A 25,999-nucleotide genomic window follows, 5' to 3' on the forward strand; every position below is an offset into this window, starting at 1 on the left:
CAGCAAATGCCTAGGTGAGCCCAGTAGAGTTGAGCTGAACTCTAGCAAACTCACAGACACGTGAACTATAATGATAAATGACTGTTGTTATTAACCATTGAGTTTTGTTGGGGTTTGCTACCTAGAAATAGCTAACAAATATAAGAATGATGATCTCTATTTATATCTTTATGTCACCTAGTAAAATATGTAAAGTAACTGTCCCTTACATCTGGTATTGTATGGTGATTATGTTATTTTATTAACATAAGCTATTTTGCTATATAGGTTTTTGCACAAAGGGAGAGACATTTATTTAGCATAGACCTTTACTTTCTTCAAAAAGGTACTCCTTTAAGAGTGAGGTAATCCAATAAAAAAACTTCTCAAGGTCATGTACTCCCAAAGCTCCACTTCTGTACATTTTCTCTTTATGTACAGTACAGAAAGTCAGTCCCTAGAGATTTAGTTATAAAGATTTCAGAGGTACAATCATGAATTTTATTAACAAGGGAAAAAATAGAATGTTTTTTTTTATGTCACAGACCTTGTGCTAAATAAAACGTTGCAGATTTTTGCTGGGGGTTGTGCTGTTTGAATCTTCCTAGAATGATTAATGACCACCTATCACACTCTAAAGATCATGTGTCTGTATATTCATTTATTTCTCCAGTGAATTAATTTGTGTCTTTTTGAAAAAACTGACATCAAAGAAATTTTTGTATTACTAAGAGCTGAGCTACATTATCAAAGTTTAACATGGGAAAGAAATGTAGGGGAAAAAAAATCTAATGGTCATCCAATGTATTCTGTAAAACAGTTTCATTTTCCATGAATTAAGGCCTTCTGTGGTATTTTTAAAACTATCGTAAACATGTATTAATCACATAAAATTAAACTTATTATTTCACTCTGGAGGAAGAAAAATTCAAAATGATGAATTCTGTATCTGGAATGAAATACACAAACTTAAGAGGTAATTTCTCTTTAAATGACTTGACCCATCAAAATTGTGTTATAATTGATAATTGTTTCACTAGCTAGATTTATTTAAATTTGTTAAGGGAAGGAGGTTGGTGGAATGAGGATTTTATTTCATTTAAAATATTCCCCTGTCTTTGTTTTTCAATCTTGGTAACTTCTGAAGGCTTCATATGATCATCTGATATAAACATCATAACAATTTCGACTTAAGTGGTACATACCTTTTTCTCTCTAAAGTTAGTGCATGCTTTTGGAATAAATCGTTTAAAGCAATAGTGTCAGTGCAGTAAAGTTTTGGTGCCTGACTAATTTTGGTTGCTTGTCATGATGTTATGACTTAAAACATGGGAGAAATAAGTAAGTCCTAGAGCTTGAGTTGCATATTGCTGACACACTTAAGGAGAACCCGGAAGCCTGAGGCATATCTGCTTTCCACAGTGCTTGTGGACCTAAAATAATTTGGCTCTGAGGGCAAATGAGATTAAAGTGGCAGACCAAGTAGTCCACTGCAGTGCAGTCATCATTGGCATCTGTTTGAAGACTGTACTGGAGTCTAAAGGAAGTTTTAGGGTCTCATTCTCTTCATCCAATAGAGAAAGACTGAGGCATTTTGACACAACTTTTCCACCAGTTTCACAATTTTTGTGGCAAAAGGTTGTGGATTGATCCTACTTTTGATTAAAGACAGAAGCTTTTGTCCTATTCACTTTAGATAATGGCAGTCCACCAAATTTTATATAATTGACATTAGATGTTGGAACTTGAACTTTATTGTCTTTAAGAATATGCAGAACTTTGACATTATAATGCATTCATATTCATTTCTTCTATTTCACATTTTCTAGTCACTAGCATTTAAGAAGTAAAGAGATTTTTAAATGATATGACAAATCTGAGTTTGACAAAATGAATCATTAGTGGGTTTTCTGAGAGACATAGTCACTTGTGGAAACAGGAAGAATGGAGTGTCATTTGTTCATAAAGGAGAATCATCTGTGTGATAAGATGTGTATTTTGGGTGAGAAATTGACATCTCTATTTAAATGAATGAGGACCCTCACCTGGAAATGTCTTTCATACTAACAGAGTGACATAATACATAATTATGTGTTATAGTTGTTGATGCGGTTTGTGTGTAGATTATGATGTTCATTCAAAGAATATCCCACTTACAAGGTTCATATAATACAACATAAAGGAAACTTGGTGCCCCAGAGTTTTAAAAATCATTAATCATAGTGAATTAAGACAGTTAATCAACCTTAGACACTGACAAAAGCCTGTCCCTGAGGATTTCTACCTTGAAAACCTTTAGAAAATGATGGTTTTTGCTTTCTACTTAACTGCCTCAGTAAGCCAATTCATTTTCTTCAGCAGCAGCTCAAGGTCAATGATATGACTATGTCGGCGTTAAGTGATGTTCTCCCTCACACATGTAAGCTAGACTTCCATTGTTATAACTGATGCTGAGAGTGGCACTGTCAAGAAAAGCCATGAAATTGTCTAGGAGGATTAAGTAAAAAGACAAGACGAATAATATTGCACATTTCAATTTGTCTTCAAATGAAAATTTTTAATTGATATTTGTGCTTGAAGATGCAATTCTTTTTTTTTTTTTTTTTACAATAAATGGTGGGTATTACTTTATCATGAGAATATACAGGAGAGTTAGTCTAGATCATGGTATATTACTCTAGATAAAAATCAAGGAAGCTAATTGGGTTAATCTCTGTAAATTTTATAATTTCTGTAATTAATTTCAAATGGAAATTCTTAATCAGTTTTTCTCCTTTAATTCTCCAGGGTTCTTCATAGTAGCAAATTATTTCGGCATTGAATCATAGAGACTGGATTCTTGAAGTCCTGGCAGAGGCAAATGTCTCATTAACACTGATCTGAGAGGCATCTGTGCTGAGTCTGTATGTCAGGTCTGTCTGCAGAGCTGATCTGAAGCTGATGAGCAGCTTGGAAGTGAAGCAGACCGGGAATGAAGACTCCACCAGAATGAGGTGATCACATCTCTGTTTTCAGAAAATGATCTCATAACCTTATACTTACATGCTTAATTTCTAAAGGTTTAAATGTATAAATGCTTCCAATATATTTTGACCCGTACAGTTTGAAAGTGAGTTGGAAGGTTGAGTCAACTGTCAGGAGAATTCGAGCTCCTTAAACCCACTTTGCTTGGATATACTGGAATTTAGATAATCCTGAAATTTGTTTTAATCCTTTATATAGTTTTGTAAAGACTTTCTGGTCTCTGATGCAACAATGGCAAATTCTTTGCATTTTTAAAAGGAAAAAAGAATGCCTAGAATTTGTGGCAAAAAATATCATATCGAAAAAGGAATTTAAAATAGCCATATTTCTCCAACAGTGTATGTCAGGCCTAGAGCTTATTACTGGAATGCACCCTACAGTGAATGGCAACGTTGTAAAGTGAAAAAACTATTGAAAGTAGATGACATTAAAAATAGTGATAGTTTGCTTTCATGACCTCTTTTCTAAAGCATAATGGCTAAAAGAAAATTATGCCACTTTAAAAATAAATATTAAACATTTGGTTGAAAAATAAAAACCAGACATTGTTATGGTAGTAACAAATGATACTTTCTTCTGGAATTAGAATTAACTATGAAGTACTTTTTCAGCCATTAACATGTGTAATCTCCAGGACACTTCTCTGCCCCTCTCACTATACCTCACCATACTTAAGGCATAAATCCATAATGCTGATTTCAATGACAAGGATAACAAATATTGAGAGCTATTTGAAATAAATTTTAAAAGTTGGTGAATAAATAGATAATGAAGTTGATTCCCGATGAATAATGTAAATTAAAATGGATAATAGGTTGGTATTCTTGGCTTTTCTACTTTCAACTTTGAGATATTAAATTAACATAAAGAGAAGGAAACTTAAAAATTCAATGTTTAATGGACAAGATCCAGAAGAAAAATAATTTAAACCAAATGTTCATATAATAATGTGTAGAACTCTTTCTATTTTGAAAATCGAAGCAAGATAATTCATCTTACAAATTAGTAATATATTACAACAGTGCTAATTATGCTTATGCTGCTATAATTAAGCCATGCCATGATTAAGAGTCTGTCTGCCTTCCCAATTATAAATAGATATTTTAAGCCATTATCTTAGGATTCCATGCTGTTTTCAGGAAAGAATTCTTCTTCATCAAATAGAAATCAAACCTTAAATTACATGAACTAAAATTTGCTATTTTCTGCAGTTTTCATTGTAGTGATATGTGGAAATTAAGACAGGGCTTCATAGTCTTAATTCACTTGTGTTAAGAAGAATAGAGAATAAAGCAATGAACATTTAAAAATTTGTAAAAGCTTAGAAAGAAGTAACTTTAGGTACTGAAAGAGTTTACTGTCAAGCTTTATTCAACTTCATGTTGAGTTAGCCTTCTCTGGTTACTTCTTCAACTTAGCTGTAAGGTAAAGCTGCAAATATATCCAAACAAGAGCTTGTTCATAAGGGGTCTTCTACCATGTGCTCACACAATTTCCCCATATAGACCAAAATGAAGTATCATAGCTGACCACCCAATTTCTTTCTGTAATAAGTGGCATCATTTAAATTAATCTGGGATTGATTCAGTCTATTCCAAATAACATTATAGGGCACATTTGACCCGACTGGATCATCAAGAAATATTTGTGTGTCCACTGTGTTCATGGTATTTTAATAGGCAGTATTACTTGTTTCAGTGAACACTGCTAGGTTCTGGGAGTGAAACGCATAGCTCCTATTCTTATCAGTCTAATGCAAGAGTTGGGCAAGCAAACATACACTTGCTGCGTATGAATATGTACTCTGTGAGAGATAGTATAAGGTGCTTTGACGAAGATCAGAAAGAATACCACCTAAATCACAAGGGATAGGCGAAGTTAGAGAAGACTCCTAGAGGAGACAACAACCTACTTGACTGTTAAAACAAGACAAAATGCTAGCTAGGTTAAAAAATAAAGGAAGGGTATCCTGGGAAGGGGAGCCATCAGGCAGAGGGAAAAGTATGGGCAAAAGGATAGGATAATAATACTAATGGCTAACACGTATGAAGTCCTTGCCAGATGTCAGTTGACTCCTGGTTTCTTTTCACACATTTCTGCATTTAATCCTCACAAGAACTGGGTGAGGTAGTTGTATTGTCCCTGTTTTGTAGATGAGGAAGCTAAAATTTTGAGAGGCTAACTTGCCAAGGACAAACAACTTACACATTGTTAAACTGAGGATTTAATCCAATGTTTGTGTGACTACGAAGCCTGTGGTCTCAGTGTTTACTCTGTTGCACAAAAATGATTTATTACAGGAACTGCACATTGTTCTGAATTCATTCACTGATGCATTCATTAAACAAACATTTACCGAGCCAAGCATTGTGCTAGGTCCTAGGGATATGAAGGAAATTCAAAATGGTCTCTTTCCAGAGGGAGATAATGGTTTAATAGAATGTTATGGTATTGTAAACAGTGGCATTAGTAAATAGTATTTACAGGTGCTTTGTGAAGGGTATATATGAGACTCAGTAAGGGGATAAAGTTTTGGTGGATGTAAGGAGTCAGTGGGTGCTTAAGGAAAGATAAACTTAGGACATTACACAAGCTGAGTCCTGATAAATGGATATAGAAGAATATATATAGATAAAGCAATGGGCATTCCAGATAATAAAACAAACCAAGAATGTGGAGATATTAAATAATCTGGATTTGGAGGCAATATCCAGTAACTCTGTGTGACTCAGGTATAGAGAATGACATAATCATTTATTATTATTATTATTTTTGCTGGTAGAGGTAATTAGGTTTATTTATTTTTAGAGGAGGCACTGGGGATTGAACCCAGGACCTCACTCATGCTAAGCATGTGCTCTATTGCTTGAGTTATACCCTTCCCCAAACATAATCATTTTTGAGGTAATGGAGAAGAAAACGTGTTCTGGGAGTTGAATAAATAGGACTTAATTATCTTTGAATGTGGGAGTGAGAGAAAGAGAAAAATATACAATAATCTTAGATTTGTCTTTGTTGGTTGGGCAGCTGGTGATTACAGATTCCAAGGGAGTAAATACATGCGGAAAAAAAGAAGCACAGGTGAAACTGGACTGGGGAGAAATAAAAGGATAGTGAAGTTAAGTTTTACACTTGTTGAATCAGGCAGAGATATCTGTAGCTATTGGACTGGAGTTCAGGACAATGTCTTGGCTGAAGATCTAGATTTGCAGTTGTTCACAGTTATAGCAGTAGATGAAGTCTCTCTGGCAGTTATGTCCAGAGGAGAAGAGAAGAGGGCCAAGGATTTAACTGTGAAAAATAGCAATGTTTTAAGAATGGCTAGAAGAATAAAAGCTTAATGGAATACTAAGGTGAAATGGTTAAGTACACAGAGAACCATGAGAGAAAGTGGTATCATTGAAATAAAGTTAAAAGAGAGTTTAAAGAAGATGGGAGAGGTCCCAAGTGTCTAAATGCTCTAAAGAGGTCCTGGAAGGTGAAGTTTGTAATGAGTTGTTAGGATTTGGCATCTGTGTGATGGCAGCATTAGTGAAATCATGAATTATTGAAATACTTGTTGGAACCAGAGAGGATCTGAGCACGATAAAGCTCACATGTATGGGGACCCAGTGGAGATCAGAGACAGAGTACAGTGCATTCGTCCTGCATATTTGTGTTGTTTTCTCTAGAAGTGCTCAGCAGCCCACGTATAAGATCAGAGAAGGCTGATTTTTGAGTTTATCTGAAATCTAGTTTTGCAGAGTAGCTATGAGAGAAATAAATATACAAGGGGACTACTATATTGAGAGCACTAGGAGGAGAATAGTTAAAAGATTGCATTATGGAGTTTAGGCTAGTGAGGGAAGGAAGCAAAGTCATGGAGTGTGGTGATAAATGAGGATAAAATGGAGAGATCAAACTTCTGAAGAGCCTTGGTGAAGGCCAACCTTAAACATTATTTCCTGAAAAATCGCTAGCCCCTAAGTCTGGGTTAGATGCCCCTTGTATAAACCCTCGTAGTATCCTGTACTTCCTCTGTCATAGCTCTTTTTACTGATTTCTTGGTTAGTTGTGCTCACCAGGCTATTAGCCGTATGAGGACAAGAATCTTGTCTGTCTCATTCATCATTGTTTCTGCAGTATGCCACTCAGTGCCTGGTATATGTAGATTGTTGAATGAAGAAAAGTACAAGGAGAAGTAAAAGAGTAAAAAGAAGATGAGTTTGTAATGAAAGGTTTCAGAGTTTATGCAGTTCTGTTTATGACAAGGTCCAGGCTGGCGTTGAAGTGGGTATAAGACAGTTGAAATCCAGGAGGACATGCAGATGTGAGGTCATGCTATTTTACAGATCTTCTGCGTGGGTGTTAAGGTTGTACAGGATCTCAGGAAGACTGGAAGTAAAAAGCACCTCGGAGCCCAGGTCATAGTTCTCAATCAGTGAGGGTGGATCAGCTGAAGCTCAGCAAATGAGAACAAGAAGGAGAGGAATAATGTAGCAAAACAGAATGGCACAACCTCAAGGGAGGAAAGAATTTTTTCTGAGGGTGTTAAGTGACCATGAGGACTGCTTTGGGAATATAGGGTATGGGCTGAATGAGTTTAGTAAGGCAGGAGGAATAAGCAGTGTCCCGTTGGCAAGGAGTCTAGTAAACCAGGCTGAGGAGTTTGGATTTATCCCATGAGTTCACATTACAGAGGATACAAAAGGTCTCCTTAGCTTTGAGAATGTGTCAAGCTGACTTTGATGATGTGGGATAGTGAGGAAAGAGCTGCAGGATTTAAAAGTATAGAGACAGGGGCTCTGGATCACCTCTACCATTTCCTGTTCCTAGTTGAGTGTTGGTGGGCAGGTGTCCTAACATTTCCTGTGTGAAACTAAAGCTGATCTTTAAATTCCTTTGCTTGGCTTGCAGCATTTTATAATCTGGCATCATCTTACCTTTTCAACATTTCCTCTACACCCCAGTGTGACTTGAGGGGCTCATCTACAAAATATCCTAGGAATACACATATTTTGACTTTAAAACTTCCACTCATATTTTCCTTTTCTTGGACTGTCCCACTCATGCCTCTGCAATTATTTAAGGCCCAACTTACTTGCTCTGTTTCTATGAAGCCTTCCTGGCCTGCACCAGTGCTCACTGATGGCTGTCCCTTCTGAGTGCCAGCTGCCCTGAAGCTCCACCATCAGTCAGCACTCACTGTCTCATACTATTCAACGTTTGATGGGGCCCTATGTAGTAAAATAAAATCTCCTGTGCTGAGAGCCAGGAGATTAGTTTCTGTTGTAAGTAAATATTGTATTTTGTACAAGATGTTTCCTCATGTTTAGAGGATAATTGTATTAGTTTGGGTTCCTTCCAAGAATTGTCTGCTGAAAGAAGGGACATTTATCCATCAGCCCCATCTCCCACCAGGCTAGGGTTGCCTGTGGGGGTGCTTCCTCCCCTGCACTTCTGAAATGTACACATAAGCTTTTGAATTGAACTGCCAGGGAGCAGAAAGCCAAGATGTACAGCACATGTGTGAGGTAAGATACTGTCAGTGTGGAGTCCAAGTCACCATGAAGACCACTCTATCCATAGCTGACATCAGAGGAGAGGTTGTAAAGAAGGTTGTAAAGATAGACACTGCTGGTTTTACAAGTCTGTGAAACAATGACACAGTCTTAAATAAAATTTACACAAATAAAATTTACACCTTAATACCTTAGATAGAGTGGCTTGCTTTTGAAATACTAGCTTTCTTGTTCAAAGCTGAGACACATCTTAGTTAAGCAAGACACACAAAACTCCCAAGTTATCTCTAAGAGGGATGTTTTGATCAATTGTAATAGCACTTGCCCAAAAGCTATTAAAAAGAAGTTAAACACAATCTCTATAGGTTATTGAAAGTGATACTGGAAGGAACTATCTGGTAAATGACTTTAGCAGAAATTTTGGAGAGACTTTGAAACTGCTTCAGAGTGACCTTGTCTAAAAATGACAAAATCCCTGGGGAGATAATTTAGATATTAAATAAAGAGATTTGGAACTGAAATATAACCAAGAATTACTTGAGAAAAAAGGAATTGCAAATCAGATAATTTTAAGGAAACTTGCAGAAGTGTATCAGTTGCTATTCCATGATAATGCAGGTGCATTTTGTATAGCTCTAGAATTGAGAAAGCAATTTCTGAACAAGCAACCACCACACAGAAACCTCAGTGTTGTTTCTCTAAGACCTGAGACCAATACTTTTCTGCTTGCTCTTCCCTGAAGATTCTACTATGGTTGAACTTCCACAACTCCAACTGAGAATTTTTAAGTTCGGGAGATTTCAATTTCTGAAAGGAATGGAGCTATAAGAAACCTTAATTTCCTGGCCAGCACATGCTAGCCTATTGCCTCTCTTTAAATCCTGCTCCACTGGGTACAGTTTTCTTGGCATAGAAGGGCTAGTAAAATATTCCTTGGGGAGGATATAAGCCCAGGACCTAGGTTCTATTCTTTCTGGTGAGATGGGTGCTTTTTCCAATGCGGTTCAATCTCTCCACATTTTGTTGCCATCTACAAATGTCTCCTAAAGAAACCTCCATGTCTTTTACCCAACCCTGCCCTCTTACAATGATGTAATCTTCAGGGCTTTGGGGGTGTATGTGGCAGAAGAGATGGATGCAGAGAGGAAACAATATCCTGCCCACCTGCCTAAACTTCTTGCTTTTGTTCCCCATCCAAGCCAGACCTGAGCACCATCCTGATGATGCCCTGTCACCCTTTTGTCTCAGCTGGAACTGAGCTGCCTCTGCTGTTTTCCTGCTTTGTAGTGGCCCGTGGCCACAGGTCAGCTGGGGTTGTGCCTCTGGCAGCAGCTGTCCTCCCAGTTTCCAGATCAGAAATCCGAAGGTCATCCTTGAGAACTGCCTTCCCCACCTTCCTCTCTCCCACACATCGAATAATCACAAAATCCTTTAAACTCCTCCTTCTTAGTATCTTAAATTTGTCTAATTTCGTCCATCCTCATGATATTTAACTTAGCTTTTCTCTTCCCTGGATTCTGGAAATTGCCTCCTAAGGTCTACTTGCCATCCTGCCCTTCAATTTTTCATAGGCAGACAGAATAATGTTTTCAAAAGACCAATCTGATGGCTTGCTCTCTTGATTAAAATCCCTTCAACAGTTTCTCATTTACTCCCAAATAACGTAGAAGACCTTTAGGAGCTGATTATAATTTATTTCTCCAGCCTCCTCCTCACTGTTCTCTACTTTGCTTTCTAGGCTACAGCTCTAGTGTATTTCTTGCATTTCCCTGAGCAGGCTGGACATTCAGTTAGGTGCCCCTCTTGTTATAATAGCACCAAGGGTACTATTGAAAATATTTATCACCTGCTGTGGTAAGGGCACCAGGCAATCAAAACAGAGAACAGCCCAGTCAGAATAGACAGTGGTTGTAAGCAGCCAGCTAAATAACTGTCCTGAGGAGCCTGCATGCTTATCCACAGAGCACTAACCACAGTGAACTGCTGTCTTACCTGCTAGAGTAGAAGCTTTTTGTTTCTGTTATATATTCTGGCTATGTTGAAGACACTCAAATTTTTAAAAATTAATATTTTAGAAAGGATCTATTTGTGAAATCCTGTTCCTCATCTTATTCTCCTGGTGACCTTTAGACATTCGGAGAAATGAAAAAGTAGATCTTCTTTGGTGACACTTGGTGCACAAACAGATTTGTCTCTTCCTTTCCCTTTTCTGCTAGATACTGCTGGACTGAGATGATGGATAACATTGCTACCTTTTGAGTATTACATGCTACAGCTCACTTTTTTGGGGGTGACTTCTGGTTTTTTGCTGAGTTTTGCTTCTTGGAAGGCTAGGCCTTCAGATATTCCATTCCAGTCTCTCTATGGTGAGACTGCGTACATGATAATGAAGTCTGTTCATTAGTTAAGTTCTTGTATGAGTTGTTAGGCAGGACTGTAATGGCAAACCCTTGTTTCTCTATCTTAGGCAACAATATCTCTCATCTCACATGCTTTCCTAGAATGTTGTCACTCACCTATCAAGAGATGGAGTTTATGTCCTCTGCCTTTGGAGCAGGGTTGGCCTTTGTGACTGCCTTGAGCAATAGAGTATGGTAGTTGTAAGGCTAGATGACTGTGAAATTAGGTCATTAAAATACAGTACACTTCTGTCTTGCTCTTTTGGAATGTCTGCTCTTGGAACCAGGCTGTGAGGAAGTACGTTCTGGTGCACAGAGAGACCACAGGTAGGAAATCTAGTCTAAGTCTGATTCTGAAGGCAGGAGAAGACAGATGTCCTAACTCAAAGATGGGCAGAGAAAGCAAATTCTTCTTTACTCTTCCTTTTGCTCTATTCAGACCTTCAGTGGATTGGATGAGGACTACCCACATTAAGGATGGCAATCTGCCTTCCTCAGTCTAAGGATCTGTGTTAATCTCATCCAGAAATATCCTCATAAATGCACTCAGAATAATGTTTAACCAAATATCTGGGCATCTCATGGCCCACTCAGTTGACACATTAAATTATCCATCATAGACACTAAGTTTAGGGTGATTTGTTAAGATGAAATACGTAACTATAGTATATGTCTACTCTTTTCATCTTAAAGATAGTGAATTCTATAAATGTAGTGATTGAGGAATAAAAATATATGTTTGAAAATGTAAAAATATTATTTCCCTTTCCTTAGTAATCCATTTGATATCACAATCACATTAATCACATCTCTGGGTAGATTTGAATTTCTAAAGGCAATTCCTTGCATAGAAATGCAAATGAAGAGACAGAAATGGATTTCTTCTCCTTTTTCTCCTCTCCTGAGCAATTCCAACCCTAAGAAACAAAAAAAGCAAAGAACTGTTAAATTGGGTGAGAGTGAAGGCAGATATATTCCTGTTGAATGTTCTAAACATTTATCATATTTAAAATCCTGTTGTGGCGTGCTTTACTCATTTTTAAGATCTGCACATGTGAGTCAGGGCAATGGGGAAGCTGAATGGCCCCTTACAAAATAATCATCTGCTCCCTACCCGCTTGCAGTTAGATGGAGTTGGGTGCCTGTTTCTGGCCAATGGGCTCTGAAGAGGAGTGATATGGATCACTCTTCAATGGTCACTATAAATACTGTATGCTGGCAGTAAGGAGCTGCAACCTGGAAGCAGCCTGGATGGCTACAAAGAGGAGCACAGCTGCCCTAGAGACCAGCTGACCTGCACTGGACACGTAGCTCCAGTGTGTTGAGCCATGGAAACTTTGGGGGTGTACTTTAGGCTTAGTCTATCCTGGCTAATACAGATACCAGCAGTTGGAACTATCATCAGTATGACCAATTGCTACTAGATTGTGCTCCATGAAGTCCCTAGTGGACAAAACTTACCATGTGTGTCTGTCTTTTAGTTTCTCAATTTTAAACATAAATAGACAGTAAAATATCACTAGATATTTAAGTAAAGTGTTCCCATATTAAAGAGAGGGATCATAAAAATAAAAAAAATTGATCTTAGAGGAAACAGAAACAAAGCAGTGAGCAAAAGAAAACTAAAAAATATACAATATAGTTATAACCTTAGGGGAATGTGAGGAGCTATTTTATCCATGAAACAAAAACAGGTTCCTATTAAAAAAGAGGTCATGAAAAAGCCTTTGGAAATAAAAATTAAAGTGCCATAGCTGAGTTGCTAGGCAGGACTGTAATGGCAGACCTTTGTTTCTCTATCTTAGAGACTTTGAAAGGGCACTAAATCCTCCCATTGGAAAATAAAGTGTCAATCACAATATCTAGGGATAGCCAGATGAATAATAATAATTTCCTTTGTTTGGGAAAGGAAACTGAAAAGGGGAAGAAGTAGTGCAGACGACTGCTAATTTTCTTTTTTCTTTTTTTAACATTTTTAATTGATTGATAATCATTTTACAATGTTGTGTCAAATTTCAGTGTAGAGCACAATTTTTCAGTTATACATGAACATATATATATTCATTGTCACATTTTTTTCTCAGTGAGCTACCATAAGATCTTGTATATATTTCCCTGTGCTATACAGTATAATCTTGTTTATCTATTCTACAATTTTGAAATCCCAGTCTATCCCTTCCCACCCTCCACCCCCTTGGGAACCTCAAGTTTGTATTCTATGTCTATGAGTCTATTTCTGTTTTGTATTTATGGTTTTTTTTAGATTCCACATATGAGCAATCTCATATGGTATTTTTCTTTCTCTTTCTGGCTTACTTCAGTTAGAATGACATTCTCCAGGAGCATCCATGTTGCTGCAAATGGCATTATGTTGTTGGGTTTTATGTCTGAGTAGTATTCTATTGTATAAATATACCACTTCTTCTTTATCCAGTCATCTGTTGATGGACATTTAGGCTGTTTCCATGTCTTGGCTATTGTAAATAGTGCTGCTATGAACATTGGGGTGCAGGTGTCATTTTGAAGTAGGGTTCCTTCCGGATATATGCCCAGGAGCAAGATTCCTGGGTAATACAGTAAGTCTATTCCTAGTCTTTTGAGGAATCGCCATACTGTTTTCCACAGTGGCTGCACCAAACTGCATTCCCACTAGCAGTGTAGGAGGATTCCCTTTTCTCCACGCCCTTTCCAGCATTTGTCATTTGTGGATTTTTGAATGATGGCCATTCTGACTGGTGTGAGGTGATACCTCGTTGTAGTTTTGATTTGCATTTCTCTCATAATTAGTGATATTGAGCATTTTTTCATGTGCCTATTGATCATTTGTATGTCTTTCTTGGAGAATTGCTTTTTTACATCTTCTGCCCATTTTTGGATTGGGTTGTTTGGCTGTTTCTTATTAAGTCGTATGAGCTGCTTATATATTCTGGAGATCAAGCCTTTGTCGGTTTCATTTGCAAAAATTTTCTCCCATTCTGTAGGTTGTCTTTTTGTTTTACTTATGGTTTCCTTTGCTGTACAGAAGCTCTAAGTTTCATTAGGTCCCATTTGTTTATTCTTGCTTTTATTTCTATTGTTTGAGTAAACTGTTCTAGGAAAACATTTTTGAGATGTATGTCAGATAACGTTTTGCCTATATTTTCTTCTAGGAGGTTTATTGTATCTTGTCTTATGTTTAAATCTTTGATCCATTTTAAGTTTATTTTTGTGTATGGTGTAAGGGAGTATTCTAGCTTCATTGCTTTATATGCTGCTGTCTGAGGACTGCTAATTTTCATGATAACTTTTGTAGTGCTATTTATCTTTTAAAACTATGACCATGCATTAATTGGATAAAAATAATGTTTAAAAATAAAAAAAATTATATCTTTCTCCCTCTTATTTCTCTTTTCCATGGTTTTCTCAACCATGGCACTATTGACACTTTGGACCAGATAATGCTTTGTTGTTGGGACTGTCCTGTGCATTGTAGGATGTTTAGGAGCATTCCTCAGTCTCTACCCACCAGATGCCAGTAACACCCCCTTCACCTTCCCCCAGTCATGACAACTGAAAATGTCCCTGGACATTGTCAGATATTCCCTGGGAGATAAAATTGACCCCCTATTGAGAGCCGCTGCTCTAAACCTACACAAAACTAACATTAAAAACAGATGAAAGATGGAGGTGCATAAGCTCTCCAAATGTTGATCAGCAACATGTCAAAAACATTTAGAATTCACTTTGAATTGTACAGAATTTGTTAACAGTGTATGGGCTTTGAGATGTAAGTTCTCAGCATCCTTGCATTTAGATTTGTGATGTGTTGTGCTGTGTGGCTAATGCTGTTTGCCTACAATGAAAATCTTAATACCCACTGTATACCTTGACTTTCATTTTAGTCATAGTGAATTGATTAGCAATTGGCAGTCTAACAGGGGAGGCATCGAGAACCCTCTTTCCTCCCTGCTGGATGTGTGCACACCCCTCTTGTTCAGAAGTTGCTGAATAATAATCCACTGTTCCAAAGGAGATACCTAACTATGAAGGGGATGTAATTAAAAATAACAAGCTGTGTATGCTGTTTATCACGGTAACAAGTTTGGCTTTGTGTACTTGTGCTGTTTGGAGGAAGATCCTGCAGTTTTAACAGAACTCCTCTGGTGTTCATGTTAATCAGTGATCTTGTGGTCAGTCACAAGGTTGACTGATGCTTCCATGCTGCTAGAGTAACTCTGCCAGCTAAGAATAGAGTAATAACACAGAGAAGGGATAATAATAGATAGTTGGCAGCTCTAATGGCCACAGCCTTCAGTTTGAAAAGCTTGACAACCTCCCTTAAAGAGTCAGTGGACTGATTCCTTTTTAATTTGGACACCTGACACCTAGAATTTCACTTCTTACTTTGCGTGGTGTGATGACCTGGTCGGGGGACCACATATGAAGCAGTGTGCTCACATCACATAAAATTGAATATAATGTTTTCTCACTGTTTTGGGGCATATTTTCTCGGTCCACTTGCAGAGACTCTCAGGAAAAATGATTTTACAGCACAGCATGGGAAAGAGAGCCCTTAAAAAGAGGCCTTCTTAATGATTAACTTACTGTTATAAGTTTTTAGCATTCCATTGATTGATAATTTCTTTGTGCCCCATTTCTTTCCCCTTCTCTCTCTCACCCAGCATCTTCCTGTGTCTGGGCAACTGACCCACCTCTTCCATGGAAAAGCTGTTGGATTCTGTCTTTTCCCTAATTAGCCAGCCTCTTGGGCTCTCCAGGCATTTAAGTGAGAAAACAGGAATGTTCTTTCCCTTCCTGCCTTTTACTTTCCTTGGGCCCGTGGTGTCCCTGGGGTGCTGTGTGGCAGATGGAGAAATGACGCCTGCTGTTTCAGCTCATGAGCAGCTTACCTTAGTGATTCAGACTGGAGATCAAAGAACTGTACAGGTTTTTAAGACAAGACACATCGAGATTCAACTTTTTACAGCTGCCAATTTTTCTTAAATCTACACAAAGGCAGCATATGAATCCTTTCTCATTAAAGAAGTAACAATGCAATTTGCAGGGGCCTAAAGATTGTCCATTTTCCTGAACATAGGTTTGTGCTCAGAGGTTGAATTGCAAACTCATTGAAGAGCTTAACAAAGTAAGGGAAAGGGGAGCAATGCAGTTAAAAGGGAAGCAAATAGGAAACAATGTTTGTGCAACATATTCTTTCGGTTAACATGAATGACTAAAGAGCAGAAGTGACAATTTTGCCTGCATGTTACATAAACAGACTTCTCAGGACTTTAAGAGTTTAGAAGCCAAGATGACAAGAAAATAATTTAGAGGACTGGAGAAATTCACAAATAAATGGTTAATTGGTAACTATTCCTATTGCAAGCTTCTTCCATAGGGAAAAATGTAGGTAGTGTTCTATACCCTCTTGGCTCATCTGGACTGACCAGGCATGTGACAGATTTGTTAACTTTTGAATGAACGAAAGGGATTCGCCACATATGATCATCTTTGAAACTGAGATAACCAAGCTATGGGAGTTGTTGAAAATGATTGAACCTTTGAAGGGAAGCCCACATTTTGTAGTGATGTATCAAGTTCTTCAGAGAGTTGATGGATAGAATAAGTATTCCCAGCTAATCTTTCATTGGAGGAAATGCACTGTTCTGTTTGTACCTTCAACAAACATTTATTGAGCATTTATTTTGTTTCAGGCAGCATGGCTGGCACTAGAAATTCAGAGACTCAAATGCAGTCATTGGTCTCGAGGAACTCACATTCTAGTGGAGAGAAAGACAAGTGCACAGCTGTATGTGAATCTGTCTTAAGTGCTAAGATGGAGCCACCCCTAACCCAGGCTGGAGGAGGAGGTGAGGGTCAGATGAAGGGCTTGAAAGAAGATGTGTCAGGCAAATCTTGCTGAGGAAGAGGAAGCAAGTATTTCAGGAATTTGGATCTAGGCCTTTTTTCCTACTTTGTGGCTGCTTGGAACTTGGGTAGGGGCTGAAGAACGGTTATGAGGAGGATTTTTATTGGGTTTATGGGGGAGGGATCTCATCCTTTAGGGAGCTGCTTGGGATAACAGGAATACATTTAGGTGTGACCTATGCTATTAGTTTATATTCTCAGGACCCTCTCCCTTGTTTGTATAAAAGACTAATGGTTTGTTTGTTTTTTTGATTTATTTCGTAAAAGAGAACAATTTTCATACATCATTTGAAGTCTATTGTGGCAGTGAGGCAAAGTTGTGTTAAAAGAATGACAACGGTATTTACTTGATGAAACAATCAGAAAGATTAATGCTTATTAGGGACCATTTAATCCCTGTGTTGACTGCTGCTGCTTGTCTATATGAAACTGATATTAAATCATAGATTAAAAAATGGACTCAGACACAATTTCTAGTTGCTTTTCAATTGCAGGGTAGTGGGAGGCAGTCCAGGGCTTGGATTAAAATACAAAATACTCTGGACTTTTTGGATGGAATATCTTTATGGGCTAAACAGATCTCAAACAAGTCAAGTAACAAAAAGAACCACATTATTAGTAAGCTGCCAGAGAATTAAGCATAAAACTAACTTTCAGAAGCTTTACCGCTAACCTTTTACAATCAAAAGAATACAAGAATTGCATTTTCAAGTGACAGGATCAGAATTTGTTTTGACTAAAGCTAGTGTAAAGGTTTAATACCAAAATCAGAATGCATTATCAAGTCTTTCCCTCCGTTGTTGGTAGGGATTTACAAAACAACTTTGTCATAAGCTTGGACAGATTATTTCTATCAGACCATAACATAAAATGGCATTAGATGTTAAAGGCGTGCCAATTAAGGGTTTATCTTTGCAACAGAACCATCAGATGAGTGACAAAAATGTGCCATTTCCATTCCCTATAATCTGCGGAGCTAACAGCAGATTAACTGTAGGAAAGAAATTCCGTATCTTTATGTGTGAATCATTCAAACTTGGCTTCCTTCATAGCTCTTTTTGGTGGTTAAAAATTTTTGTTGTTGTTGCATATTTAGTAATTACAAGTTTAGAGACGTAGTGAGCCACTTGGAGAAAGGCTCTTGGATGGAATCTGGACAAAGAACTCTGGACTTCAGAGTGCTTAATTAGCTCACAGAGAAAAGCTAGACTGAGACTTAAAGTGACAACTAAGAAACAGTAACTTAGGTCAAAAGCTCTAAGAAATCTAGACCAGCTGCACTGTTGTCTCAGTACTACATAGACTCTTGCATTCTTCTGTAAGTTGAACACTCCTGTCTACCTTAATTTACCTTGGCTCTAGCCGACAGGGCCATGGCTGAGGTGTAACAAATGAGTGTGGTCTCTAATGTGTTAGATAGCCCCAGGGCAGGGAGAGGTCCAGTAACTCCTGTGGAAGGGGAAACTGTGCTTTAATTCAGGGCTTTGGCTTCCTGGTGCTGCCTTTGCATGAGTTTTTTTGAAGGTGTCCCCCTGGGAAGGGCAGAGTTTTGGAGGGCAGAGTGCAAGCTTGATTTCAGCCCTGACCTCCTCAACCAGGCACCACGTGAGTGGTCTATGTTTTAATAAAGGCTTTTGAAGAGAGGCCTCCACAGAAGCTGCAGAAAGAGCCCTAGACTCTTAAGTTCTACATGTAAGGCGCATGTCTGCCTTTTCCCTATTTTATCTTGTGCGTAGTACGAAGCACAGTGCGACAAATATTTGATCTGTAACTGCAACTGATTAGCAGACAAACAGGTGAGCCTCTAGGTTGGAAGAATTGTTACTTGGCTGTTTCTCCCAAATACATTTAAGGAATGAGGATGCTTCAATTGTGATAAGGCAATTGGATTCTCTCTGTAGGTGTAGACCTACAATTTTACACATTGGCTGTTACGATAAAATGCCCCTGATTGATGTGTGTGACATGCTACTCAGCGGCTTCCTCTTTCAGAATGTAATGGAGCAGGACCCTGTGGGCCTTCCAGGGTCAGACCCCTCCTCTCTATCCTCTGCTGTAGCTCCTCTCTGAAGCGCCCAGATAATAGTATCTCATGTATATTTCCTGAGCTTTTCAGATGCTTAAAACCACCACCAAAGGGAAGAAATTAACGACTTGATGATCGAGAGCACGTGGCCCCCAGACCTTCTTGCACGCAGGGGTTGATAGTGTTGACCACCCCGTTAACTTCAACATCAACCAGAGAATTGTGCACAAGCCGATCACATACCCTGAGATGGGACCCCCTCTCACTTGACCTTTAAATGTGCTTTGCTGAAACCCTTTGGGGAGCTCAGAGTCTTCTTGGGCAAAAGCCACCCTGTCCTCTTTGCGCAGCCCTGCTATAAACCTTTCTCTGCTCCAAACTTTGATGTTTCGGTTTGGCTTCATGGTGCGTCGGGCCTCATGAACTTGCCTTCAGTAACAAAAAGCTATATTAAGTACTTCAATCTGTTCTTAATCATTGTACAGCCAAATCACTACAGAGACATATGAATATTCATCAAAAGTTCAAAGAGACAACAAAGTGAAGAGACCGGAAGGTGAGTGAGAAACAAAGAGAGGCAAAGAGGGGAAGAAATGGTTGCAGAGATAGCGAGTTGGAGGTAACTGCTCGGCAATGACTCTTTTCGTCTTCTCATATTCTTTTCTTTACTATCCCAGGGGAATATCTTCTCTGAGCAAGCGTAAAGCTTTCTCCTACTTTCAGCAAAGATGTTCTCTGCTAGCTCAGTCATCAGAACAGACACTTGTCTGATGAAGCAGGGCGCTCCTGTTTGGATAGATTACATTAACTACAAACATGTGCTACCTGGGAAGAAGTTCCTAGATATTGCCTAAAGCATCTCTCTTTTGAACACTTTTACTTTGCATTCAAACTGCGTTTTGATTCTGTGCCAAAGTATATCTTGCAATTACCTGATTAGCGGAAATTAGAGGAAGAATGCTCAGTTTAGAAGCATACCTGTCCTTTCTGTTGCTTCCTGTCTGCTGTTCTCAATGTTTTGACTCCATGGGTGAATCAAATGCACAGGAAATTTCATGCCCAGTTTCCTCCTCTTCCACTGCTGAATCAGAAACTTACTTGTTTCGTCATGGAGACATAGAGGAAATGCTAGAAACATTTTCCATTTCTTTCCTGATCCACTGCTGTTTCTAAGAAATTTCTAACTGTTGACTTCTAAATCTGTGGTCCTTTTGTCAGTTATTCTTGTCCATGTGGAAACTGGACAAGTGTTGGAATTTAGTAAATTTCGTCACGTAAAGTTTCAGAAGGGCCTGAATTGGAATCTTTCAGAATTTACATGATGGTGGTGGTGGGGCAGGGGGGTGGTGAGGCAAAGAAAGCCAAAAAAGCTTTTAAAGCTGCTTTAAACTCAGGAGGATCTTCATGAAAATGGCGTCTATTCAGCTGAATCTAGGAACAGATGGTATGTCCTGTAAAGAACAGGGGATCTAGAGAGCTGGCTTCTTTTTAAAATAATTAATTAATTATCTTAATGGAGGTACTGGGGATTGAACCCAGGACCTCGTGCATGCTAAGCACACACTCTACCACTGAATGATACCTTCCCGCCTCTGGCTTATTTTTCTTACCCAAATAATTTCTCATTCTTCAATGTGACCTCAGTAATAGAAGAGTTACAAATTAATGACTTAGCCTATTGTCCTCTTCATTTCTTGGTGTGGGGCTATAGAGAGGTGACACTGAGGGTCCTTGGATAAAAGGCATTGTGCCCAGAAACACTTGAGCGGGTAAGTGGCACATGGCCTGGGAACCTTATTTACTAGATGAGTAAAGGAAGGCTTAAATCCCGTTTGAGTAATCAGCAGTTTCTTTTCACAGTGGAGGGAATTCTAGCAAAATGTATTTAGGCAAAGAAATAAAAATGGCTTGGAGTGAGGCTATTAAGTCTCGAGCTATAACATTTGAGATTTAATAACGACCTTTGGCTCTTTCCTATAGGAAAGTTCCATGCTACTAGCTTCCATCAGCATGGAAGCTTGCCCTCATTAGCTTCAGGGCTGTCAAGATTGTGACTGGTAAAATCTCAGCCCTTCACCCTGGTGTGAAAGGCCATGTACTCATGGTTACAGAGAACATGGAAAAGTATTTATTTTCCAGAAAGTTTAAGTAATTGGAATACTGGACTTGATATTTTTCTTTTGAACTTTGTTCTTCTGAATGTGTAACTAGACACAGAAAATAAAGAATAGGAGAAGTTTGAATGAACTTTATTCCAGGCGAAAATGATAAAGTTAAGTATTAGTTAGTTTAGAAAAAGAGAATTAGAAACTGAAAAAAAAATTAAGAGCAAGAACAGAATAACAGCTGGATTTTAAACATTTCTTTTATTATTTTTAATTAAAAAAATAACAAAATCAACTTTGTTCTCATACATTAAAAAGCCACCTACATTTACAGAAAGTTGATTTAAAAATATATAAAAATATTTTCCTTAACTATGAGGACTCTCAGAGGAGGATGAACACTAAATATCAGAAAATAAATATCATTAAAATGCTTCTGAGATTTTGCCTTAGCTTTGTGTGTACAGTATAAAGATATTAGCAAAACTTTGTTCTTCTTTTGTTGCTTTCTCCACTTAGGAAAGAATTTGTAATTATGTCCTCTACAAGATGCAAATCAGTAATTATGTTTGGAGAATTTTTTTCCCTGAAGCAAGAAGAATGACTTATTATGAAAAATACCCCTAAGATGGTAATCATAAGCTCTTGACAATAATAGAATACACCAATCCAGGATGCTGGGAACAGGACAGGAAGGGGAATATGGATGGGAACATGCCTGGGTACTGAGCTCCATGTAAAACTAATAAAATGATAGCAAATATGATTCGGTGGTGCATGCTCCCATAACTGCAGGGCTGAAAAGCAGTATGAAACACTGCTTAATGATGAAAACTTCATTAGGAGGTGAGCTTTGTTGTTACAAATTAAATGTAATCCCATTCTGCAAATTTAAGCTTGGGACCTGGGCCAAGACTCACAGCAATTTTCTTTGAACTTTGTTCTCCCTCCACTGGGCCAATCTGCTTTGTATGCTAAAAATGTTCCAGAGGGAATTTTGGTACTATGGAATGGATAATGGATGGGAAATTTAAAAGCTTGGCTTCTAGTTTCAAATCTGTTACTAATTAGGCCTGCCAAACTGGACATACAAAACTTCTTTGGGTTTTAGTTTCCTCATCAGTAAAATGATGTGTCCTTCCAGCAATAAAATTCTGTGACAATTGCCTGTAGCTCCTCAAATTCTCGTGGTAAGGAGACGGGGCACAACTGAGGCCTCGGATGGAATCTTTGCCTTGGGCGTCTAGTCTTATGAACATGTACTCAACCTGTTACCCTCTTTATCTGTAATATAGTTAGTGTTGGTGAGGCGATTCTAACTGTAAGTTTGGACACTGAAGAGACACAGAGTAATTTGTAATTTTGGGAGTGTCATGAAATTGAATATAAATTATGCAAAGCTAAAAGAAGCCAGATGACATTTATGGCGAAGTAGATTCTTAGAGTTGACACAAAGAAAATTAGACTTGGTACTACTTCCAGTCTGTCAAGCTGTTTTCTCCCAAATAGTTGTTAAATTTCACAGACTTGAGACCCAAACCTCAGGCTTTTATTCAGTGCTACCACTAGGTGGCACCAGCGGTGCATTCTCTATATAAAGCTCCTTACCTTTCAACCTGGCCATCTCTTTCCCGTTGAAATTGCTCAGAAGCCTCAGCCGGGGAATCCTAGTTTTAGGACCTCCTGGCTATACCATGAGTAAATGATTTAATACTGACATAGCCAATGTTCTTAGAGCAAATGACTTTTATTCTGAGTCCTCCTAAGGAATGTGACAATGATTGATTGAGCCCACTTCTCCTATAACTGCAATAATAACAATGTAACTTGAAGTCAAGACTGGTATATGAGCAGGTTGCCTTTTTTTTTTTTTTTTTTTTGGTGCTTTCAGATGGATGCGTGCTTGGAAGTCCTTTCCTTGCCTGTAATATCTCCACAGGAGAAGAAGAGACTCTCTTAGATTAATCCCTCAGAGGAAGGTTTTCTTGATATATTGCTGAGTTTTAATTTTACTTGAGGTACAAAGGCTTGACTGAAAGCCTTTTAAAATATTAAAGGTTGCATAGTATTTGAAACATTTTTCCATTTTCCCCACTCTTCTCCCTATTCAAGCAAGCAGTCAATTTTGGGCTCATTGGGCTCATTGGGAGGAAGGACGTAGCTGTATGAGAAATAGTCATGTGCTGTGAATGTCTCTGAACTTTGTGTTTCAAAATCTTTAATCTTCTGGGGGAGAGGATTTATGGGAAGAGAACAAGTACTTCACCAGAAGCTGGGAAGAGAGCAAGGCTATAAACTACCCCAGACTAGAAAGTACTTTCCTTAGGGCAGGAAGAGAGGAAAGGGACAGAGGTCCGTGGGACCCAGGAAAAAGGAGACCTGGGGCCTGCTGGCTACCAGTGCATTGGGGTGGCTGCAGGACTCTAAGAGGAAGTGGCTTCCCATTGCATTTAGGCTAATGGAGACCCTGCAGCATCACATGAGATTTTTCTCCTGCAGTTGTGGAATGGAAATAGCGGAGAGCCATAAACACTGAAGGGGTTATGTCATCAGAGATAACGGATGTTACAGTGGCCACCCACTTGTGTGGACTGGATCGCTCCGTATTAACCATCACACACAGAACTCCCAGTGCCTTGGCACTTTGTTTACCTTGGGAAAGGGGAAAAGCTAAATGTTAAGTGTTTTCTGTTAGTCTATAGCATGAAGGCTTGGAATAAAAAGTTGTAGAAAATAAGTATATTTTTATCCATCTGAATACATGGACTGTATTTCATTCTTTCTCTGCTGGGAAGGATTTTCTTTGTGCATCCATCAAGAGTATCCCAGAAGTCTCCTGACCTTTCCCAGTCTGGCTCACCACAACCCATTTTGAATGTCTTTGCTCAGTGAGGTTGGAAATGATCTTCTTTTCGGAACTTTCCGTAACACGTAAGTTTCCTCACAGGACACTTTCCTATCTGGCCATCAGTTGCAGCTATTGAAGAACATGGTATGATAGCAGCAATCATGGTATATATATATATATGTATATATATAATGAATGCCGTGACATCTGATATAGTATGTACTTGATAAGTCAGGGAGTGAGCACGGAAGTACAGCTTTATTAATAGTAATTTGAGATAAAGCAGCAGATTCACATGGAGCTACACTGGGTCAAAAGATTCTTCAGTGGATTGTTAGGACTTGGGAGATTTTCTTTTTCTCTCTTCTTGTTGATGTAATAAACAAATATAGAGGCCACTGAAATTAAGGTCAGGAATATTTATCCCGATGTGATGCTTTTCTATCCTTGAGAAGTTGTAGTTGCATAGGGATATGTGTAATATCTGAAAGATATGTGGTTTTCTTTTTTTAAAAAACGTTATGACTTTTGTAAAGTGATGCAGGATTATTGAAAAAATTATAATATAGAAAAGTACAAAAAATGTAAAAATCACCTGTTATCACATTACAAGTAGGTAACTACTGTTGAAATTTATGGATACTTTTAAATACCTCTCTATTTATATATTTCTGTATATAACACATTTACATGAATAAGACCCTATCATACATAGTATGAGGTACTACCTTTTTCCTACTCATCAATATATGGGCTGTTTATGTCAGTGCATATGAATTTATTCATAGTTTCTAATGGCTGCGTAGTATTCCATCATATATATTTACCCTGATTAATTTAAACAATGCCTTTTTCATGGGCTACACATTAATGAGGTTACATTGGTGGATACCAAGAGTTAGCCAATAAAGCTTTACTGTATGTGCACAAACACAGGCAACCTCAAATAGAAGTATGACTATGTAAAGTTTTAGGGATACACATAAAGCATTCCAAAGTCTGTTTTAAAAATATTGGTTTAATCACACACAAATTTGAAATAGCATTTTAAAATGTTCTTTTTCCTAATTTTGTAAAACTGTTTTATTCAAACTCTTCATGCAACTTTGATACCAGTGTCGTTCTTGTTTCTAGAGGTCTGTTTTGAGTCATTGATCATAGCTTTACTGCAAATATGATCTTTTTAAAAAATCAAATTGTTTCATTTACAACAGTTTTGAATCAACATATATGGCAGTTATTGGAAATTTTATCCCAAATTAAAGGACCCATTCACACTTTGTGATCTCTACCTGTAATCACTCATTGTATTGCTTACATTTTAAAATATATTTTAAATTTAAAATATATCACACCTATTGAACAGAGTGGAAAATGTATTATGTTAAAAATAATGATAATAATAATAATGGTCACGTAGATATTATAGTTTCTGTAGAAGACAGAGGGTACATACTTTATAGCAATTTGGGGGGTAACATAACACCTTTCAGTGTCTCATGAATGCTACAAACCTAACCAAAGACTTAATTTGTTTTCCCCAATTTTATATTATGAAAAATTTCAAGACACAGAAAAGTTGAAAGAGTAGTACAATAAACACCCATAAAAATTCCAACCTAGATTCAACAATTGTAACATTCACGATATATTTTTTCCTCCCTCCCTCCATCCCTTTCTCCTTCCTTTCTTCCCTTCTTCCCTCCCTCCCTCCTCTTCTTCCTTCCTTCTGTAGGGGAGGAAAAACCTTTTTTTTCCCCCTTACCCTTCTGGGTTTGGGGGCTGGCCTAAGGATTAAACTGACATAAAACAGATTAATGGGAGAAAAAGAATACAAATTTTATTTGATAAAATTTTACATGTATATGGGAATCCTCACAGGAAAATGGAGATACAAAAATGTGGTTGGTCCTAAGTGCTTATGTATTAGCTTGAACACAGAGAAGCAATAGTAGAAAAGTAACTAAAATATATGAGAGACCTAGGAAGGTAAGAATTATTTTAACAAGGTCTGTTTGTGTAGATCTTAGTCTCAGTTCCCTGTCTCTGGTGATAATGTTTCGTCCCCCACAGTATAAGGAGGGCATGCTTCACATGGGAATTTCTAGTCCTGCTTTCAGGAATAAAAAGGAAGGTCAGATGCCCTTTTGTACCTGCTGTTTTTCAAGTGTTTTTAGCTCATCAACACAATCAATATGACAAAGCCACGT

The sequence above is a fragment of the Camelus ferus genome, chromosome 6, assembly GCF_009834535.1.
Source record: "Camelus ferus isolate YT-003-E chromosome 6, BCGSAC_Cfer_1.0, whole genome shotgun sequence".
In the NCBI taxonomy this organism is placed as follows: Eukaryota; Metazoa; Chordata; class Mammalia; order Artiodactyla; family Camelidae; genus Camelus; species Camelus ferus.